The 16,833-nt window shown below is 41.2% G+C and overlaps 1 pseudogene; it reads left to right on the top strand.

Moving 5' to 3' along the window:
* The first annotated feature begins 2,631 nt into the window (after nucleotides 1-2,631).
* The window catches only part of LOC103748028, a 131,907-nt pseudogene continuing 117,705 nt past the window's right edge, over nucleotides 2,632-16,833 (top strand).

Raw genomic sequence — 16,833 nt, forward strand, 5'->3', positions numbered from 1 at the left:
CTCCCTTGCTGCATTATAAAAGAACTCCTGCAGTTGTAGCCTTAACCCTTGCAACTTTAATCAGCACTGGTGTGGCTGTAGGGATAGGCACAGGAGCTACTGCATTGATACAGGGGCAAGATCAATATAACACTTTACGCACTAGCTTGGACTTTGACCTTCAAAGAATAGAAGAATCTATAACTAAGCTTCAAGATTCTGTTGGCTCATTGGCAGAAATAGCTTTACAAAACCACAGAGAGTTGGACCTCTTGTTCCTGCAACAGGGGGGGTTGTGTGTAGCCCTAAAGGAAGAATGTTGTTTTTATAGAGATCATTCAGGCATCATTAAGGACAACATGGCAAAAATCAGGGAAGGATTGGAGATCAGAAGAAGACAACGGTTAGAATCTCAAGGATGGTTTGAATCTTTATTCAACAAATCCCCATGGCTGACCACTCTCATATCCACTCTCTTAGGACCCCTGATTATCCTATTTTTATTAATCTCCTTCAGACCCTATGTGGTCAAATGACCCATGGTATTTGTCAGACAGCAGATAGAGGCTCTCCAGGCAAAACCAATACAGGTCCATTATCATCGCCTTGATATCATGGATCGAGAGTTTGAAGGGACGCATTGCTATGATGGTGCTACTAGCCATCCCCCTTGAGAGATGAACTGGACAGTCAATGACCGGTACATGAGAATCCTCCTTTGATGGCAACCTAAGACAGGAGGGTAGTCTAATGCTACTGCCTTATCCAATGATGGGTAAGCCGGGGGAAGGATACTCCAACCTAAAACAGGTGCAGTTCCCTAAGGGTTTAGCAACCTTTGATCCCTAAAAACTCTATAAAGTAAAAAAGGGGGACCTGTTGGGAGCCTGAGACTCAGCCATTTCTCAAAACTGCTGACAGACCTGAGCTGATGACTTTCCATTCTGCCCACCCTCCTCTTGCAGGCACAGGATGGAGCCCATGGCCTTGGCCCGTGGCCTTGGATTCTTTCCCATTCTCCTCCCACGGGCACAGGACAGAGCCCATGGCCTTGGCCCACAGCCTTGGCCCATGGCCTTGTATTCTTTTCCAGAAAACTGCCCTGTTTTCCATTAATCAGTAGATTCCTCCCTTAGAGTACATCTGGGCCCCTGCGGTCTAGCTGATATGATTACTCCCAATCTTTGCTCCTTTGTTCTCATTCTCTATTTAACCTCACGCTTGTGCTGCAATAAACGAGACTTGATCAGAATGCTGTCTTGTCTCCATTTCTCTTGTCTCTTGCCCCATCCAAATCCCCACTCCCCAATCCAGGTACCCCATTGCTGTCCCCACGGGCCGGGGCATGACATCAAGTAAGGGATCTATGCAATGCTTGGTTGCAGGAGCAGGGTTTTGCTCAGCCTTTGACCTCAGGAGCTCAAGCCTGTAGTGAACATGAGCACTGGGCTTGTGTGTTACAGAGCTGTGAGAAATGTTCGTGTGAGATGTATCTCATTTTCCACCAAGACGAGTCCTCATATCACACATCATTAGTACTCAAAAATGCTGTATGTGAACAGAAGCATGTTATATTTTACTTTTTGGTTGTTAGCCTTTAACGGCTGCACTATCCCTCCAGCCCGCATGTTATATTTTAAAAAATGGTTCAGAAGCCTTTGAATTAGCCTTGTTTATCTTCATACTTCTGTTATTAGGGGTCTCTCCCTGGATGAGGTGTTTCTAGGCTCCTGGTGTCTTGTTCAAAGGAACCAAAGAGTACACATAGATTTAAAAGTGACAAGGAAACTTTATTCAAAAGCATAGCTATAGGGCAGATCAGATACACTGCAAGTGAGCTGCGGACTCTTAAGAGTTAGGGTTCTCAAAGCCATCAGTTAATGTTTGGGCCTCTTCTGGGGTCTAGGAAGAGGAGCAGGTTGTTAGGAACTGTAGCATAAGTGGATCTCTTCATTTGCCTGCTTGGTTCATGTAAGCTTTTCTCTCATGTCTTTTCTCATGTTGCATGTGATTTCAATCATATACGTGCCCAATTTTTCATAGCTACAAGATGGAAAATAGAGGATTTTCCTTAAAAGTACATTTTGAGGACACAGTTTTCCCTACTGCACATGCATCCAAAACCAATTTCTGCCAGATCAGCCCATTGCCTATATTTCCTGTATGTGTTTGACTAGAAAGGGGGCATCACCATAGAGTCGTCGAGGAGGAGCAAACTCACTCCTTTGAAGTGCAGTGTATTTGAACTTGTGCAGGTGGGGACCCCAGGCTGCCAGTTGCATTGCTAGTGAGTGTGTGCATAGCTCAAGCTAAGAGGAGTCCCAGTTTGCTAAGCTTTCCTAATTCTTACCTTCCTCAAGTGAGCTTGAGGAGTTATAGTGGAAACAATTAGCAATAATTGCCATGGTTAATATTGTGAACAGAATTTAGGATCACCTATGAGACAAGCTTCTGGGCATGCCTGTGAGGAGTGATGATCTGGTTTAGGTTAGCCTCAGGTATGTCTCTGAGGGCTTATTTGGATTAGGTTAACTGACTGAGAAGACTGACCCTGAGTGTAGGTGGCACTGTTCCATGTGATGGGCTGGATAGAAAGGAAAGGAGTTGAGTGCTAGCATTCCCTCTCTGCTTTTGGACGGCAGGTGCAATACGATGCGCAATGCCTCATCCTTCTGCTTCCATAACTTCCCTGATATGGCAGACTTTACCCTCAAACTGTGAGCCAAAATAAGTCCATCCTTGTTTAGGTCATTTCTGTCAAGTATTTTCTCATGGCAGTAAGACAAGTAATACATCCATCAAGGAAATAAATCCTTACAACACATCTAAACACACACGTACATACATATACATGTTTTTTCAAGTAACAGTAAATGCTATGAAGTTAACTAAGTGACGGGGCAAACGAGGGGCAGAAAGTGCCATTGTAGGTAGAATGCTCTAGGAAAGCCTCTTGAAGAAACATTTGAGTAGAGACTTGGGATGTATGGCCAAGGCCCAGGAGGGATCTTGGTCTCTGTCCCCCTCTGCCTCCTTCCTTCCTCCTCTTCTTCCTCCTCCTCCTCTTCCTCTTTCTTTCTCCTCCTCCCTACCTCTTCCTCTTCCTCCCCACTTCTTCTCTCCCCTAGCCTTTCTTTCTCCCTCCCGCCCCCTCTCAGATGCCTGTAGTATAGTATTTTAGGACCCAGAAGAATAATTCAGAAAAATAGCCATCTCAAGAGCCTTCATGTAATCATATCTCTATGTGCACTCTTTCCTTATAAGGCAAAACTTTAGACTGCAGAGATGAGAATGTAGACATCATTGGAAAGAGGTGTTATTAAGCGCACGTACCTGTCTTTTCTAGTATTTAGTAATTCAGTGACTTATTTTTCAGAACATATGTCCTTTTTGTATTAGTTCAAGCTGTGTGTTGTAATGAATATCTAGAGTATTCTCTTCCCTCTAGAGTAGATACTAAGGGATGTTTGAATGGAAGAGAAAAGGACTTCACACATACCAAACATTTATAGTGCACCTGTCAGCCCCTCGGTGAGTGTGGAGAAGTCCACATCATTCTCAGTGGGACTGTTGATGTCTTTGCCCATGATAACCTGCATAACTAGCCAGCAGAGGGAGAGTTTCCCCATCAGTTCAAAATTGATTTCTCTATTCTGCAACCAAACTGTATGGTTTCCTCAGCAGTAGGGTCTTACTGGTGGGCAACCAAGAACAGCAGCAGTTGTTTTGGGTGCCTTTTGGATCTCCCTGATCAATAACTCATATGGAGGTAACTTGTGCCTGGCACTGACCCATGTCAATGGCCCATGTCTTCTGGGAGTAGCATTGCTCACTAATGTGGGGTACCTCTGTATATTAGTTACATTTCCGTTGTGGTGATAAAAGACCATGACCAAGACAACTTATAGAAGAAAGAGTTTGTTTGGCTTATGGTTCAGAGAGTTAGAGTCAATAATGGTGGGGGAAGCATGGCAGCAGAGGTGGGCAAGAGCAGAAAGCTGAACAATCAGTCTTTAAGCAGGCACAGGAAGCAGAGAGTGACTAGAGTCTGTCAAGGCTTAAGAACTCAAAGCCCACCCCCAATGACGTGCATCCTCCATCAAGGCTGCGCCTCCTAAAACTTCCCAAAACAGTGTCACCAACTGTGGACAAAATGTCCAAGTACTTGGAGCCTATGGGGGACATTCTCATTCAAACCACATTCTACTTCCTGTCCCCCAAATGCTCAGGACCATATAAAATGCAAAATGTTTTTAGTCCACCGTCAAAAGTCCCCATAGTCTTTAGCAATCTCACTGCTATTCAGAAGTCAAGAGTCCAGAGTCTCCTCTGAGACTCAAGGCAGTCTCTTAACTGTAAACTCCATAAAAATCAAAGGACAAATTACATACTTCCAACATACAATGGAACCAAATACACATTCCCCTTCCAAAAATGAGGAATGGGGCATACTGAGGAAATGACCAACAAAAGACTGAAAAGCAACAGGGTAAACACCAAATCCAGTAGCTCCAGGTCTAACTTCTGAAGCCTTTACTTCCAAAGGGCTTAGATGGCTCAGTACCTCAAGTTTTGCTATGTGCAACCTCTCTTCCTCCCTTCCTCCCTCTCTCTCCCCCTCCCTCTCCCTCTCCCTCTCCCTCTCTCCCCTTCCCTCCTCTTTCCCCCTCTCCTCATATGCAGCTCTCCTTGGCAGATGTCTCACAGATCTAGCATGTTGGGGCCTTCACTGCTAATCAGGCTTCATTTTCACAGTTTCATGTGATATGTCAGTGCCTATTGGCCTCTTTTATGCAGGGACACTCCTGCTGCTTGCTGCCTGACCAAAGCATGGAGGAAGAACCAATGACACCTTCACTCCTGCATCCTTCATGCCTCTAAAGCCAGCACCACATGAACAGCACTTCCAGGTTCAACTGCCAGCCTGAGATGGACCCAGGCCTGCTTCATCCACACGAGCAGCTCTCACTCTCTGGTACCAACTTTTCTGTATTAGTTAATTTTCTACTGCTGTGATAAGACACCATGGCCAAGGCAGCTTGGAAAAGAAAGAGTTTGTTTTACTTATGGAGTTCATAATGGCAGGGGAGTTATGGCCACAGAAATAGCAAAGCAGGAAGCAAGGGATCACATCTTAATGCAGGCACAGGAACCACCACACCCTGTTCAAACCTTTTTAAAAAACATTTTTTATTAATTTACAAACCACAGGTTTTTCTTAAGGTTTCTTCATACATCCTTAGATTTGGTTAACTTGACTCCTAGTCACCACCTCCACTGTCCCCTATTTTCTGCCCCACATTTCCATTTAAACCTTCATCCCCCAATTTTCTCCCCCTGTTATTTCATATCACACATGAGCTATCCCCTACTACATTTTTACTTGAGTTGCAAGATCATAGGTTTTCATATAACCTTTCCATATGATATTTATTTTGGTTAACCCTGCCCTGACTCCCTTGTTTCCCCATCCTTATTCAGAGTTACTATTGAAAAGTACATATTAATTCTTGGCATTTTGTTTTTATAGTGAAATCTTCATCTGTTATTTACTGCTATAGTATAGTTTCTTCTTCCTGCAGCCTTATAGATATGTTGGCCTTTCTCTTCAGTGTGTAGGATTCCTTCAAATATCTTTGGCAGTTCTGAGTAATCATAAATTCCATTTATTTGTTTTTATCATGGAAAGTTTTTCCTTTTTCAATTATGAAGAATATATTTATCGGATTCCATAATCTAGGCTGTCAGTTAATGGCTTTCAGAGCTTTAAATAGCTCATTCCCCTATGCTCTCCTAGTTGTTAGAGCTTCTGCTGAGAAATTTGTTTCCTAAGTGCTGGGATTGAAGGTATACACCATGCCTGGCTGGGTCGTCTTTCTTGAAGCTTTCCATATTCTTTCCTTGTTCAATATGCTTAATGTTTAAACTGTAATACGGCATGCACAGGTTCTTTTCTGGTCTTGTTTTAATCCTAAATCTTTATCTAGATAGCCGTCTCTTTTGCGGAGACTGGAAATTTCCTGCTGTGATGTTATCAAATACATTTTCTCTACCTTTAGTTTGAACTTCTCCTTCTATTGTGGCCATTATTTATAGATTTGGTATTTTAATGCTTTTAATATTTCCTCAAATCTTGCGTTTTCTTAATTCATTTTAGTCATTGTCTGAATGATACACCTCATCTACCCTGTTTGCAAGGTCTCATATTTTGTCCCCTACTTCCTCCATGCTACCATTGAGGCTTTACTTGGATTTTTAGTTTTCATTTACTGAACTTTTTATTTCTAAATTTAATTTGATTTCTTTCATTTTTAAATCACCTGTGTGTATTTCTCTATCAGCCTTATTTCTTTCAGGCCTGAATGTTCCCTTTGAGTTCTTTCAGGGATTTGTCTTCTTTGATTTAATTTAACATTCCTGAACTCATTCTTTCCAAGTCTTTGTCTGGAGCTTCAACTTATTTCCACTTTTTTTTAGTGTATATATTTTATTGAATTTTTGTGCATTTCATACAATAAATCTTAATCATATTTAGACCCCCCCCTCCACTATCCACATCCCATAGCTCCCCCATTGGGTTTCATGCATTCTGTCATATATGTTAAGGCCTATTGAGTCAGGTTTGTGTCCCCAGATGTCCCTTGGTGTGAGTTAGGAGTGTATAATCTTAGAATTAGTGGTTTTAAAGGAAATCCTGTCTATCTTTGTATGATTCTTATTTTTCTAAGAAGGCGCTTGTACATCTAGGATTACGTTTTTGGATTTTGAGATCTCATTTGTGTTCTTTCATCTGAAACATTTTCAGTGTTTAAGTGTGACTCACTTATAGTAGGACTGAGGCATCATTCTTCCTTCCTGGGCTGTGTATGTATCTCAGTAGCTAAACCCTCAACCCATATGATTAAGGCATGAGGCATAATCTCCAGTACCACTCGTAAGGAAGAATACTAAATCAGAACCAACCAGAGCTGAAGTTTATATGCACTATGAAAATACTGTAATAGCCAACACAAAGAGTTGTTATCTCAACTCCAGTACCTTGGGTAATAAAGGATCAATAATTGTATGGCGTGTGTTAAGGTATTAGTTGGTGGGCTGTAGAGGTGGCTCAGGGATTGAAGGACCCTGGTTTGATTTCAAGCACCCACATCGTGGCTCTGCCACCCTCTTCTGGCCTTTGCAGGCATTACACACATTCCAGTATACACAGACAATCATTAAAAAAGACATATTTGTTACTAAGAATAAAATTGGAGGGAAAATAAATGGTGAGTAGATAAAATATTAAGCTTACATGGAAAATAAAAGGGAATTACAAATAGAAGATGAAACAATAAAGAATGAAGGGGTAGAGTAGCTCTAGCTAAAAGTAAAATGAAAGGGGAAAGGGTAAATAAATGAACTAAAAACACTGTGGGCACTTGGGGTTGGCAGGAAGGCATCAGCCTCAGCATAACATGTACTTTTGGGGGGAGCCTATTTCAAAGGAGGAGGGAACAGGACAAGTGGCCCACACAATTAAAATTAGATATTAAATAGAGTCTGAGAGGAGTCACCTGCCTGAGAGCAGGTGCAGGCTGTATGTCGTCACTCATGTGGGCACAGGCGTACACTCTGTGCAGTCATTCACATGGCCACATGTGTAGGCTTCACATGCACCTACTCTGCAGGGGCCTTTTAAAAATGACTTCTTGGGCTTCCAAAAATACTCAGTAGGTAAAACCACTTGCTTCATAAACCTGATGATGTGAGTTTGGTTCCCAGCTCTCATGATGGTAGGAAACAGTTTCTGAAAGTTGTCCTCTGACCATCACATACACTTTATAGCATATACATACTTGCACTCTTACATCACACACACACACACACACACACACATACACACACACCCACACACCCACCAATAATTGTAACAATAAAAAATTAAAAAATGGGGCTAGAGAGGTGGCTCAGTGGTTAAGAGCACTGGCTGTTCTTCCAGAGGACCCAGGGTCGATTCCCAGCATGTATATGGCAGCTAACAACCATTTGTAACTCCAGCTCCAGAGAATTTGACACCCTCTTTTGGCCTCCATGGGCTTTGCAGGACATGGGTACACTTATATACATGCAGACAAAACACACATACATATAGAATAAAAATAAATAAAAAATTTTTAATGTAAAAAATGGCAAGTGTTGTTTATTAATGTGTCAAGTGTTGAGAAGGGAGATTTTCCTTAGTACTTAAATGTATGTATTGCCTACATGTGTGTTAGTGAACCCCTGTCATGCAATGTTGGCAGAGGTCAGAAGAAAGAGTTGGATTCCCCTGGAACTGGAGTTATGGATGGTTTTTAGCCTCCATGTGGGTTCTGGGAATTGAACCCGGGTCCTCTGCAAAAGCAGCCACTGCTCTTAACTGCTGAGTCATCTCTCCAGGCCCCAGATTTGTTTTAAATGTAAAAAAATGAACGCTGTCATTGATCATTGTGTCAAGGGCTGAGAAGAGAGATTTTCTCAGCATCTAAATGTCTGCTAATTCTAGGATTCTGGGCTGGTTGACTGCAGATTTTAGTGATGTGTCACTGCTGATTGTGTTTTCAAAAATATTTTTATTATTTTTATTTTATGTGTAAGAGTGTATTGCCTACATGTATGTAAGTGCACTCTTGTCCTGTGATGCCTGTAGAGGTCAGAAGAAGGCATCAGATCTCCTGGGGTTATGGACAGTTATTAGCTGCCATGTGGGTGCTGGGATTTGAACCCAGGTCCTCTGCAAGAGCAGCTAGTGCTCTTAACTTCTGAGCCATCTCTCCAGCAGCTCCCCCCCTTTTTTTAAAAAAAGAATATTTATTTGTGTGTACATGTGTGTCTCTTTGTATGTGCACATTGGTGCACCTGCCAGCAGAGATCAGGAAAGAGTGTCAGATCCCCTGAAGTCGGGAGTTACAGGTGGTTGTGCACCACCCAGCATGGGTTCTGGGAACCAAACTCTGGAACTCTGAAAGTGCAGCAAGTGCTTTTAACGGCCAAGCCATCTCTCCAGGCCCTGATTTTGCTTTTTGACATCCTGTTTTGTTTTGGTCTCTTCCCATCCCTCTGTCAGTGCAGCTTCCATGAGGCATTTCCCCTGCAGGACCTCGCTGTCTCTCTGTCTGTTTCTCTGTCTCTCGTCTCCCTCCCTCTCCCACTCTCATCTTCTTTTCTCCAGCATTCATATTTTACCCCTAGCCTGTCTCAAAGTATCTGGTATTGAAAAACAGGGTGAGAATTTTCTAAATGTCTTTATCGTATGCTATGGTTCCAACTCTGTAGATGCACCCACTCTGAACTGGGAGCAGAGCACTGTCCATTTGAGGCCGAGCCTCCTGGAAAGGAATCTGGAATCTTTCCCCTCTGTTCTACTTTCTAATGTTTCTTTTTGCTGAAACCAGTGTTTCTTCACTGTCACCTGCTTCATAGGATGACTGCTCTCCAATTAGTCCCGGTTTATTCCCCAAAGATTCCCAACAGTTGGTGTGTGGGTGGTTATCTGTCATCTTCCTCTTTCATTTTATATTTCTTGACTTTTTAATGGTCTATGCAAAGTTCGATGGAGCTTAGACTGGGCAGAGGTTAACTTTGACTAGGAGTGGGAAGGTTTGCCAAGGAGGGCTACCTGGACCTTGAAGAAAGGGCAAGATTTGCCCAGAGAGAAGCATAAAGCATTCTAACAGAAGGAACAACTTATATAAAATATAGGAGGCTTAGAGGAACACAGTTCTTTTTTGACTCCTGCCCCCCAGGTGTGCTAGGTACTGTGTCTCTCATTTCGCCCCCAGCCTGCTGTCCTGTCCAGACAGGTATTGCCTTTTGGATTTCATCTGAAATGTTACAAGGTAGTAGATGCTTGGATCATTCATGAAGATACCTCGCAGATGGATATTGAAGTATTCTTGGAGACTCTCACAGTTGTTACGTTGAAGAGGGAGAACCAAAGTTGTAATGCCCTCTAAGCTCAGACCAGTCCCCTTGAACCACCTATCGGGACTGGAAAACCATCTCCAAGCACTGGGACAGCCAGTCATGAACTCCAGAGGCCTGGTATGAGAGCCCAAGCTCCTGAAACCAAAGAGAAAGTGCTTGTTTGATGCCGTTTCCTTCCATCCTCTACTCATTTCTGCCCTCAGAGCTCTCTTCCATTTCATCTTCCAGGGTTTCTTTCTTTAAAATTTTTTTTTTATTCATCAAAGAAGATTTTTTTGCAACAGATAGAGATTATTACAGAGTTTCACAACTGGTCTGTGGATTGCCTAAGGCTAAGTGACACATCTACAGTGCAGCCTCTACACCTAAGGCTCACAGAACATAGTGGAACAAGGGCTAGAGCAAATACTAATGCATATCACAACTCTCATCAACAAAGCTCCTCCATGCAACAGTGGGCCATGAACACAAATGGATACAGATGGCCAAAGGGTAGAGAATAAGAGTCTGCACAGTGTGGGTCCTTGGAAAGGCCTCCTGTATTAAGCTCTACCCACCCAGGCCTCAGGGACCATTGTGGAAGATGGGGTGGAAAGACTGTAAGAGCCAGGGAGGAGGTGCATGACCATATGGAAATAGTCTTAACAGGCTCCAGGTACCCTGATCATATGAATTGAAAGTAATGGTGTCAGCATCCACAGGACCCATGCAAACTCAAGCATTAAAAGACCCAGCAGGGAACTGTGGAAATGGGCAGCAGGTCCCAATCTTAGCTGAAGAACTATTGAGCAGCTGATTACCGCTGGGTGAGAAAGAGCTGATCTTAAAGGGAAGGATTCTAGATAGGCTGATTAGACCTCAGTGGGTGAACTTGAACTGAGGGGCATCTGGGGACACTAACTTGACTCAATAAGCCTTAATACAAATGACAGAATGCATGAATTCCAATGGGGGTGGGGATTATGGGGGTACCAAGGGGAAGGGGGTATAAAAATGATTAAGATGTCCTATATGGAATACACAAAAATTCAATACAAAACATACGAACAAACCCCTGGCCCTTGCTTTCATGATAAGGCCTGAATTTTAAAATAATATCTCAGTCTTGAAATAAATTTTTATTGATTCTAGAATTTCATATAATGCATTTTAATCTTTAATTATTTCCACCCCCACCACAGTAACCCCTGTAGGCTTCATGTCATACTTAATTGGTCCTTTTGCTTTTTAAAGGCCTATCAAATCCGATCTGCCTCCCAAGTGCTCCTGAGTGTGTTTCCATCCTCTGGAGTCTGGTTAACCTACCAGGGATCACATCAGTAAAGAAAACTGACTCTCCCTCTCCCAGCATCCATCAGTTGCCAATAGTTCCTCAGTTAGGGCTGGGACTTCCTGCCCACATCATCTACTCTGGGTCCCTGTCTGGCTTGTGTTTGCACAGCTTTTGTGCATACTATCATAGGTGTTATGAGTTCATGTGTCCAGGCAACACAGTTTCTTTGTATTTATCTACCTCCTCTGGCACTTACAATCTTTCCAGGCCCTCTTCTGCAGTTATTCCTGAGCCTTGGGAGGAGAAAGTCCAATATAGGTGTCCTATTTAGGACTGAGCAATCCCCAGTCTCTTATTTTTTACATTTTGACCATCTGTGGGTCTCTGTGTTAATGACCATGTGCTGCAAGAAGCTTCTCTGTTGAGAATTGAGAGATACACTGTCTATGGGTATAGCAATAAGTCATTATGAGTCAGTTTAATATTACATCTGTTTAGCAGAATGACAGTAGTAGGTTCTCCCCTGTGGCCTGTTTTGTTTAGCTACAACTTCTTGGCCCTGATAACAGTGTCAGGTATGGGTACTCGATTGTGAAATGGGCCTTAAATCCAATTAGAAGATGGTTGGTTAATCCCACAGTATTTGTGACTTATTTCATCAAGCCAGTGTCTCACATGGTTCACCGCTAGCTAAGGCTGATGATTACTTTTCTCTGTCAGCAACATGCATAGCACCATCTAGTATTATGAAAGCTAGCCAGCAGAGGTGAAGCTTTAAGGTCAGTACCAGCTTGATGTCTCCTTGTTTGTTTTGCAACTCAGCTATTTTTAGTGTCCAGCAACAGGGTCTTAACATCAAGTTCTGGCAGGTAACCAAGTGCAATGCCAATAGCTGGTATTGTCTGAGGATCTATGGGACCACTGTAGTCAACAACTCCAAAAGAGGGTGGGCTTTTCATTTGCTAGCCTGCAGTGTCTATTTGGACCACTGGGTAATTAGATTGAAAAGATTTTTATATTGTATATGTATATATTGAGAGACGCTTCTATAGTGGGTTTCCATATGACTCTCTGTCCTAAGGCCTTTAGTGTTAGCTATCCCTCCCCATTCTCCTTCTGCTCTGCACTCCCATTCCCAATCCCATTTAACCCATCCTATCCATTATTCCAAGTCTCATCTATATGGCTGCACTCTATGTCCCGTCCATGAATCATCCTCAATGATCCCTTATTAGTTTTCTGAACTTTATGGATTTTCCAAATTCTGTCTCAAAAAAAAAAAAAAAAAAACCAAACAAGCAAAGAAACAAACACAAAAGCACAGGGCTGCTAAATGACTCAAGATGTGCATATCCCAGCCATCAGGGATGAATCTCTAGATTCCAGGACTGATTACTTGGGGAGTGGGACAGATTACCTCATCCATACCAGGTCTCTATTTCCCTCTCATGAGCAGTATGGGACATCTTCACTTTTGCCATAACCCCTTGACCACACTCCATGTTCCTAGATTTGGAGCTGAGCCATGTGACTCCCTGTAGGCCATGGACTGGTTTTATACAAAACTTAGAAAGCCATTGGGGAATTGCAATATAGCATCTGTGCTTTTGTTAGCTCTGTGAGAAAAGCACTCTGAGAAGCTGCTCTTTCTACCCAGGGCCTGCCATGCGGCAGGGAGAGCAGAACTACCATAGCTACCAGAACATGTGTGAGGAAATAGAAATAGATATTTTGCAGCACCGACATTTTAAGAGTTCACATACATGTGAAGCACATCAGAGTGGATGTGTGAGTAGCAGGGCCTGATTAAGACTTGCCTTTCCACTTCCGGGAAGTGCTGGTCTTTGTCCCTGGCTGATGATATGGTTCAGTTTTGCCGCCGATTCAGTGGCTGCACGTAGCTGTAAAGATATATTAATCAGAATTGAATCTTCCTGAACAAGATTTTGAAAAGAGAGAAGTATGCTTCACTGCATGCAAGAGATTTTCTAGAGATGCTGAAGTACTCTTTTACAAGGCTACTCAGCCAGCAGAATAGATACACTTTTTCTCAAGATATCTTTTCACCAGAACTTCTCCCCCTTTGTTTCCAAGGACGTGGCTTTCCTCATCATTTCAAGTGTGTATGAAGGTGTAATGCTACCATGAAACTTTAAGAAGCAGCAGCAGCAGCAGCAGCAGCAGCAGCAGCAGCAGCAGCATGAAGCAGTCCTTGCTGCCAATCCATCACTTACCTACTTGAGAGTCCAAGGCTGGCTGTAACAATGGTGGGAATAATCTGGATTGCTCCACCACTGACCATGATCATAACAGATTTATATTCCCATATTAACTTCTGCTCAGACAGCTGTGGAGTCAGTTTCCTAGATTTCTTAGGAGGGGTCAGGTGGGGTTTTGCTCTTCCAGAAAGTACTATAGCCAAATCAGATTACCTTATGTCAGCTAATATTATAGTCCCGCTTTGTTTTCATGGTTAGCCTTCCTCTTTTCTGAGACTCAAGGGAGTCACAGTCACAGTATGTTTAGGGATAGTGCTACAAATGGAACCTTTCCCCTGTCATATTATCCCAGTGGATTCAAAACCTTGAGGGCAGTAGTTAATTTAGTGGCCAAGTATTTATCCAGAGAAAGGGCCCAAGGCAGTTGGTCAAGTAGAAATTTTAAACTGCCTTGTTGATAATATTAGCATGTTGACTACAGGTCATGTAAAGTTGCATTTTAGCATCACCTTTTTCTCCCTCTTCTGTTTGGATTCCTCCCCAACCCTGTGGTAATTTATTTTTCACAGATTTTTTCATTTACAAACATCATTATTCCCTAGTAGTTACTTCAGCTTGAAAATCTCCCAAGTCCTCGTCATGTCATACGAGGTTAGTTCACAGTTTGCCTTTCTATGAATTCTACAGTTCTCTCCTTAAATATCTCAGTGTTTTGATTATATTGAAAATGTAAAAGACAAGATAACAAACTCTCTGTTAGAGCCTCGTGATCATTCAAAGGCACATTTCATGAAAAATATCTTCACACTTCAGAAGAAGAGTGAGACCCTGGAAATAAAAAGGTAATTCTTCTGAAGAGTTTTCCTAACAGTTGGCCCAGGTCTAACCTAAAGAGGCTTTTTAAAAAACGGCAAAGCAATGCTTTGGATTTTTTTCCCCTTGGTACTGGGGATTGAACCTAGAGCCACATACATGGATTTTAACCTGGAAACCTAGTCTGGGGGATAGGAGTGTAACTCAGTTGATAGAGTGCCTGTTTTGTATACACAAATCCCTCTGTTTGGTCCCTAGCACCTCATAAACTAGGTGTGGTGCGTGGCACAAGCCTTTAACCCCAGCATTTTGGGAAGTGGACATAGAAGGATCAGAAGCTTAAGGTCATAGAAAGTTCAAGGCCGCCCTGGGATATCTGAGATCCTGTTTCAGAAAAGAAAACCTGATTTGTTAAATTCCTAGTCACAAAAAAGGGAAAACATTTTAAATTGTATAAGTACCACCTCTGATGATACAAGTGTCTAAATACCAGTTAACAAATTTCATGAGCAAATTATTGACATATGTGTCTATTATGTGTGTCAGCACAGTAGTGACTGCTTTATCGGAGCTGCTTTTAATGTTAATCTAGAATGTTTCCATTCCAGATGCTGATAGAGAATCTAATAAAAATTATACCAACTATCACAACAGTAATAGAACTTTGCTGTTTTCTTGGATTTTTTTTTATTTATTACTTTTTAATGGAGCATGCTGGATGTCTCTATATTTTGTTTAGATGACCGCAGATCTAGAAAAGCCATTGCTGCTACTGATGTATAATGCACTACTAGTGTGTATTGTGTATATATATATATATATACACAATATATATGTGTTTGAATTTTTGGAACCTTTAGGTGTGCTGTAAACTTTGGAAAAGAGCATCCTAATTTATTGTGTTGAGCTCCCATTATATAGAAACTAAAAGCCATTTTTTCCATAAATAATCCTGCTTTTGTTCTTTCCAGTTTTCTGTTTTTTGCTTTTATGGTATTATCTTATAGTGAAATTTCATCTGACGTGAGCTAATTTACATGTGTATAATAGGAATAAGATGCCACATGTGTGTGTGTGTTTGCCTGTGATAAGTAACACATAGTTCTGCACAGTCAGAAATGTCACTTCATGAAGCCTTCTCCACAGTGAGGAAGACGAGAAGAGAGCAAATATCTTCTTGTCAAAACTAAGTGCTAAAGGTTCACTTTATATTCTTTTTACAGCACAGGAACTAATATGCACATTTCAACAAAAAATAACTTCTGAATACCTCATTTTATCTCATGTTCCACACAAAAGTAGGTCTTTTTTGATATACGTATTTAAATAAAAATCTTACAAATACACTTACTGTAACAGACCATTAGTTTCCTTAATACTTCCAATGATGAGATCGTTTAGGGTCAAATCATGAAATGCAGGATATCGTGAACCTTCACAGTGTATCTGGTTTTACAGAACATTTTACAAATACCTTCTTTCAGGAAATGAAGGCACTATGCAATCATTTTTTTTCCAAATTATTTATAAGTAGGAGAAATGGTTGAATAAAATGATAGAGTAGTAAGAAAAATGTCTTTTATGTTTATTCATAGCCTGTAAATGTTAGATATAATACATCTCTTTATCAATTATGAGACCAACTCCAATAGATTATAGCAAGTCTTGATGACAGGGGACTCCTAAGAATGTATCAAGCACCTGAGATGGGCCTGGCATTTATTTGAACATTTTTTGAGTTTATAAATTAGCACAGAAGCCCCTGTTCTTCTTGTTCTCTTTCTACTTCATGGTCATTCCAAGACCTTAAGAGTCACATGATGAAGACATGTGGTCCAGAGCTCTTTGTCCTGAGTGTTCTACGTACTCACTTAGTGGACAAGCTCTGACCCTTTACTAGACAGCTTCAGTGCCACACTGCAGCCCCCAGAAATAGATTCTTATTATTTTAAACTTCCAATATCATTTAGATACTCACTGAATATCACCATATTCAAGACTCACAGATTCAGCCACAATTACATCCACTCAATGTAAATGAACAAAACGTGAGAAACAAAAACTTTAAATGCTACAGAAGTGAAGTAACTCATACTACACAATGTTTTCTCCCTTAGAATTGTAGATTGGGAGCAATACAGGATGCATTTCCTCCTAAATTACTGATATATTTTGTGCATTTTACTTTACTGTGACCACACAGTTCATTATATCTCAAATGCTTTCATTCACTACTCTGGCCATTTTTTATTCTTTTTTTAAAAATTTTTTTTGTTTAAAAAATTTTTTTTACAATTAAAGTTACAGTTTTAACAATATACAAAATATTACAGTAATTCAGATTTTTTGGCATAATGATTACAGATTTGATAAATACAATTAATATCTCATAATAGTGATGAGGATTATACAAAAGCTATTAAAACAATTATGAGAATAAATTCTATTGTCACTTAAGTATCTAAAGCTATTTTCCTTTGCGTCCTTCCAGAATGATTTGTTCTTATTCTTTACCTTAATTTGAGGGACTTCAAGAAGATACTTGGTGTTTTTTTTTTTTTTTTTTTACAGAAAAATTTATTCCAAGGCAATTGAAATTGA

This window comes from Nannospalax galili, unplaced genomic scaffold, assembly GCF_000622305.1.
Source record: "Nannospalax galili isolate Female #2095 unplaced genomic scaffold, S.galili_v1.0 scaffold43, whole genome shotgun sequence".
NCBI classification, from domain to species: domain Eukaryota; kingdom Metazoa; phylum Chordata; class Mammalia; order Rodentia; family Spalacidae; genus Nannospalax; species Nannospalax galili.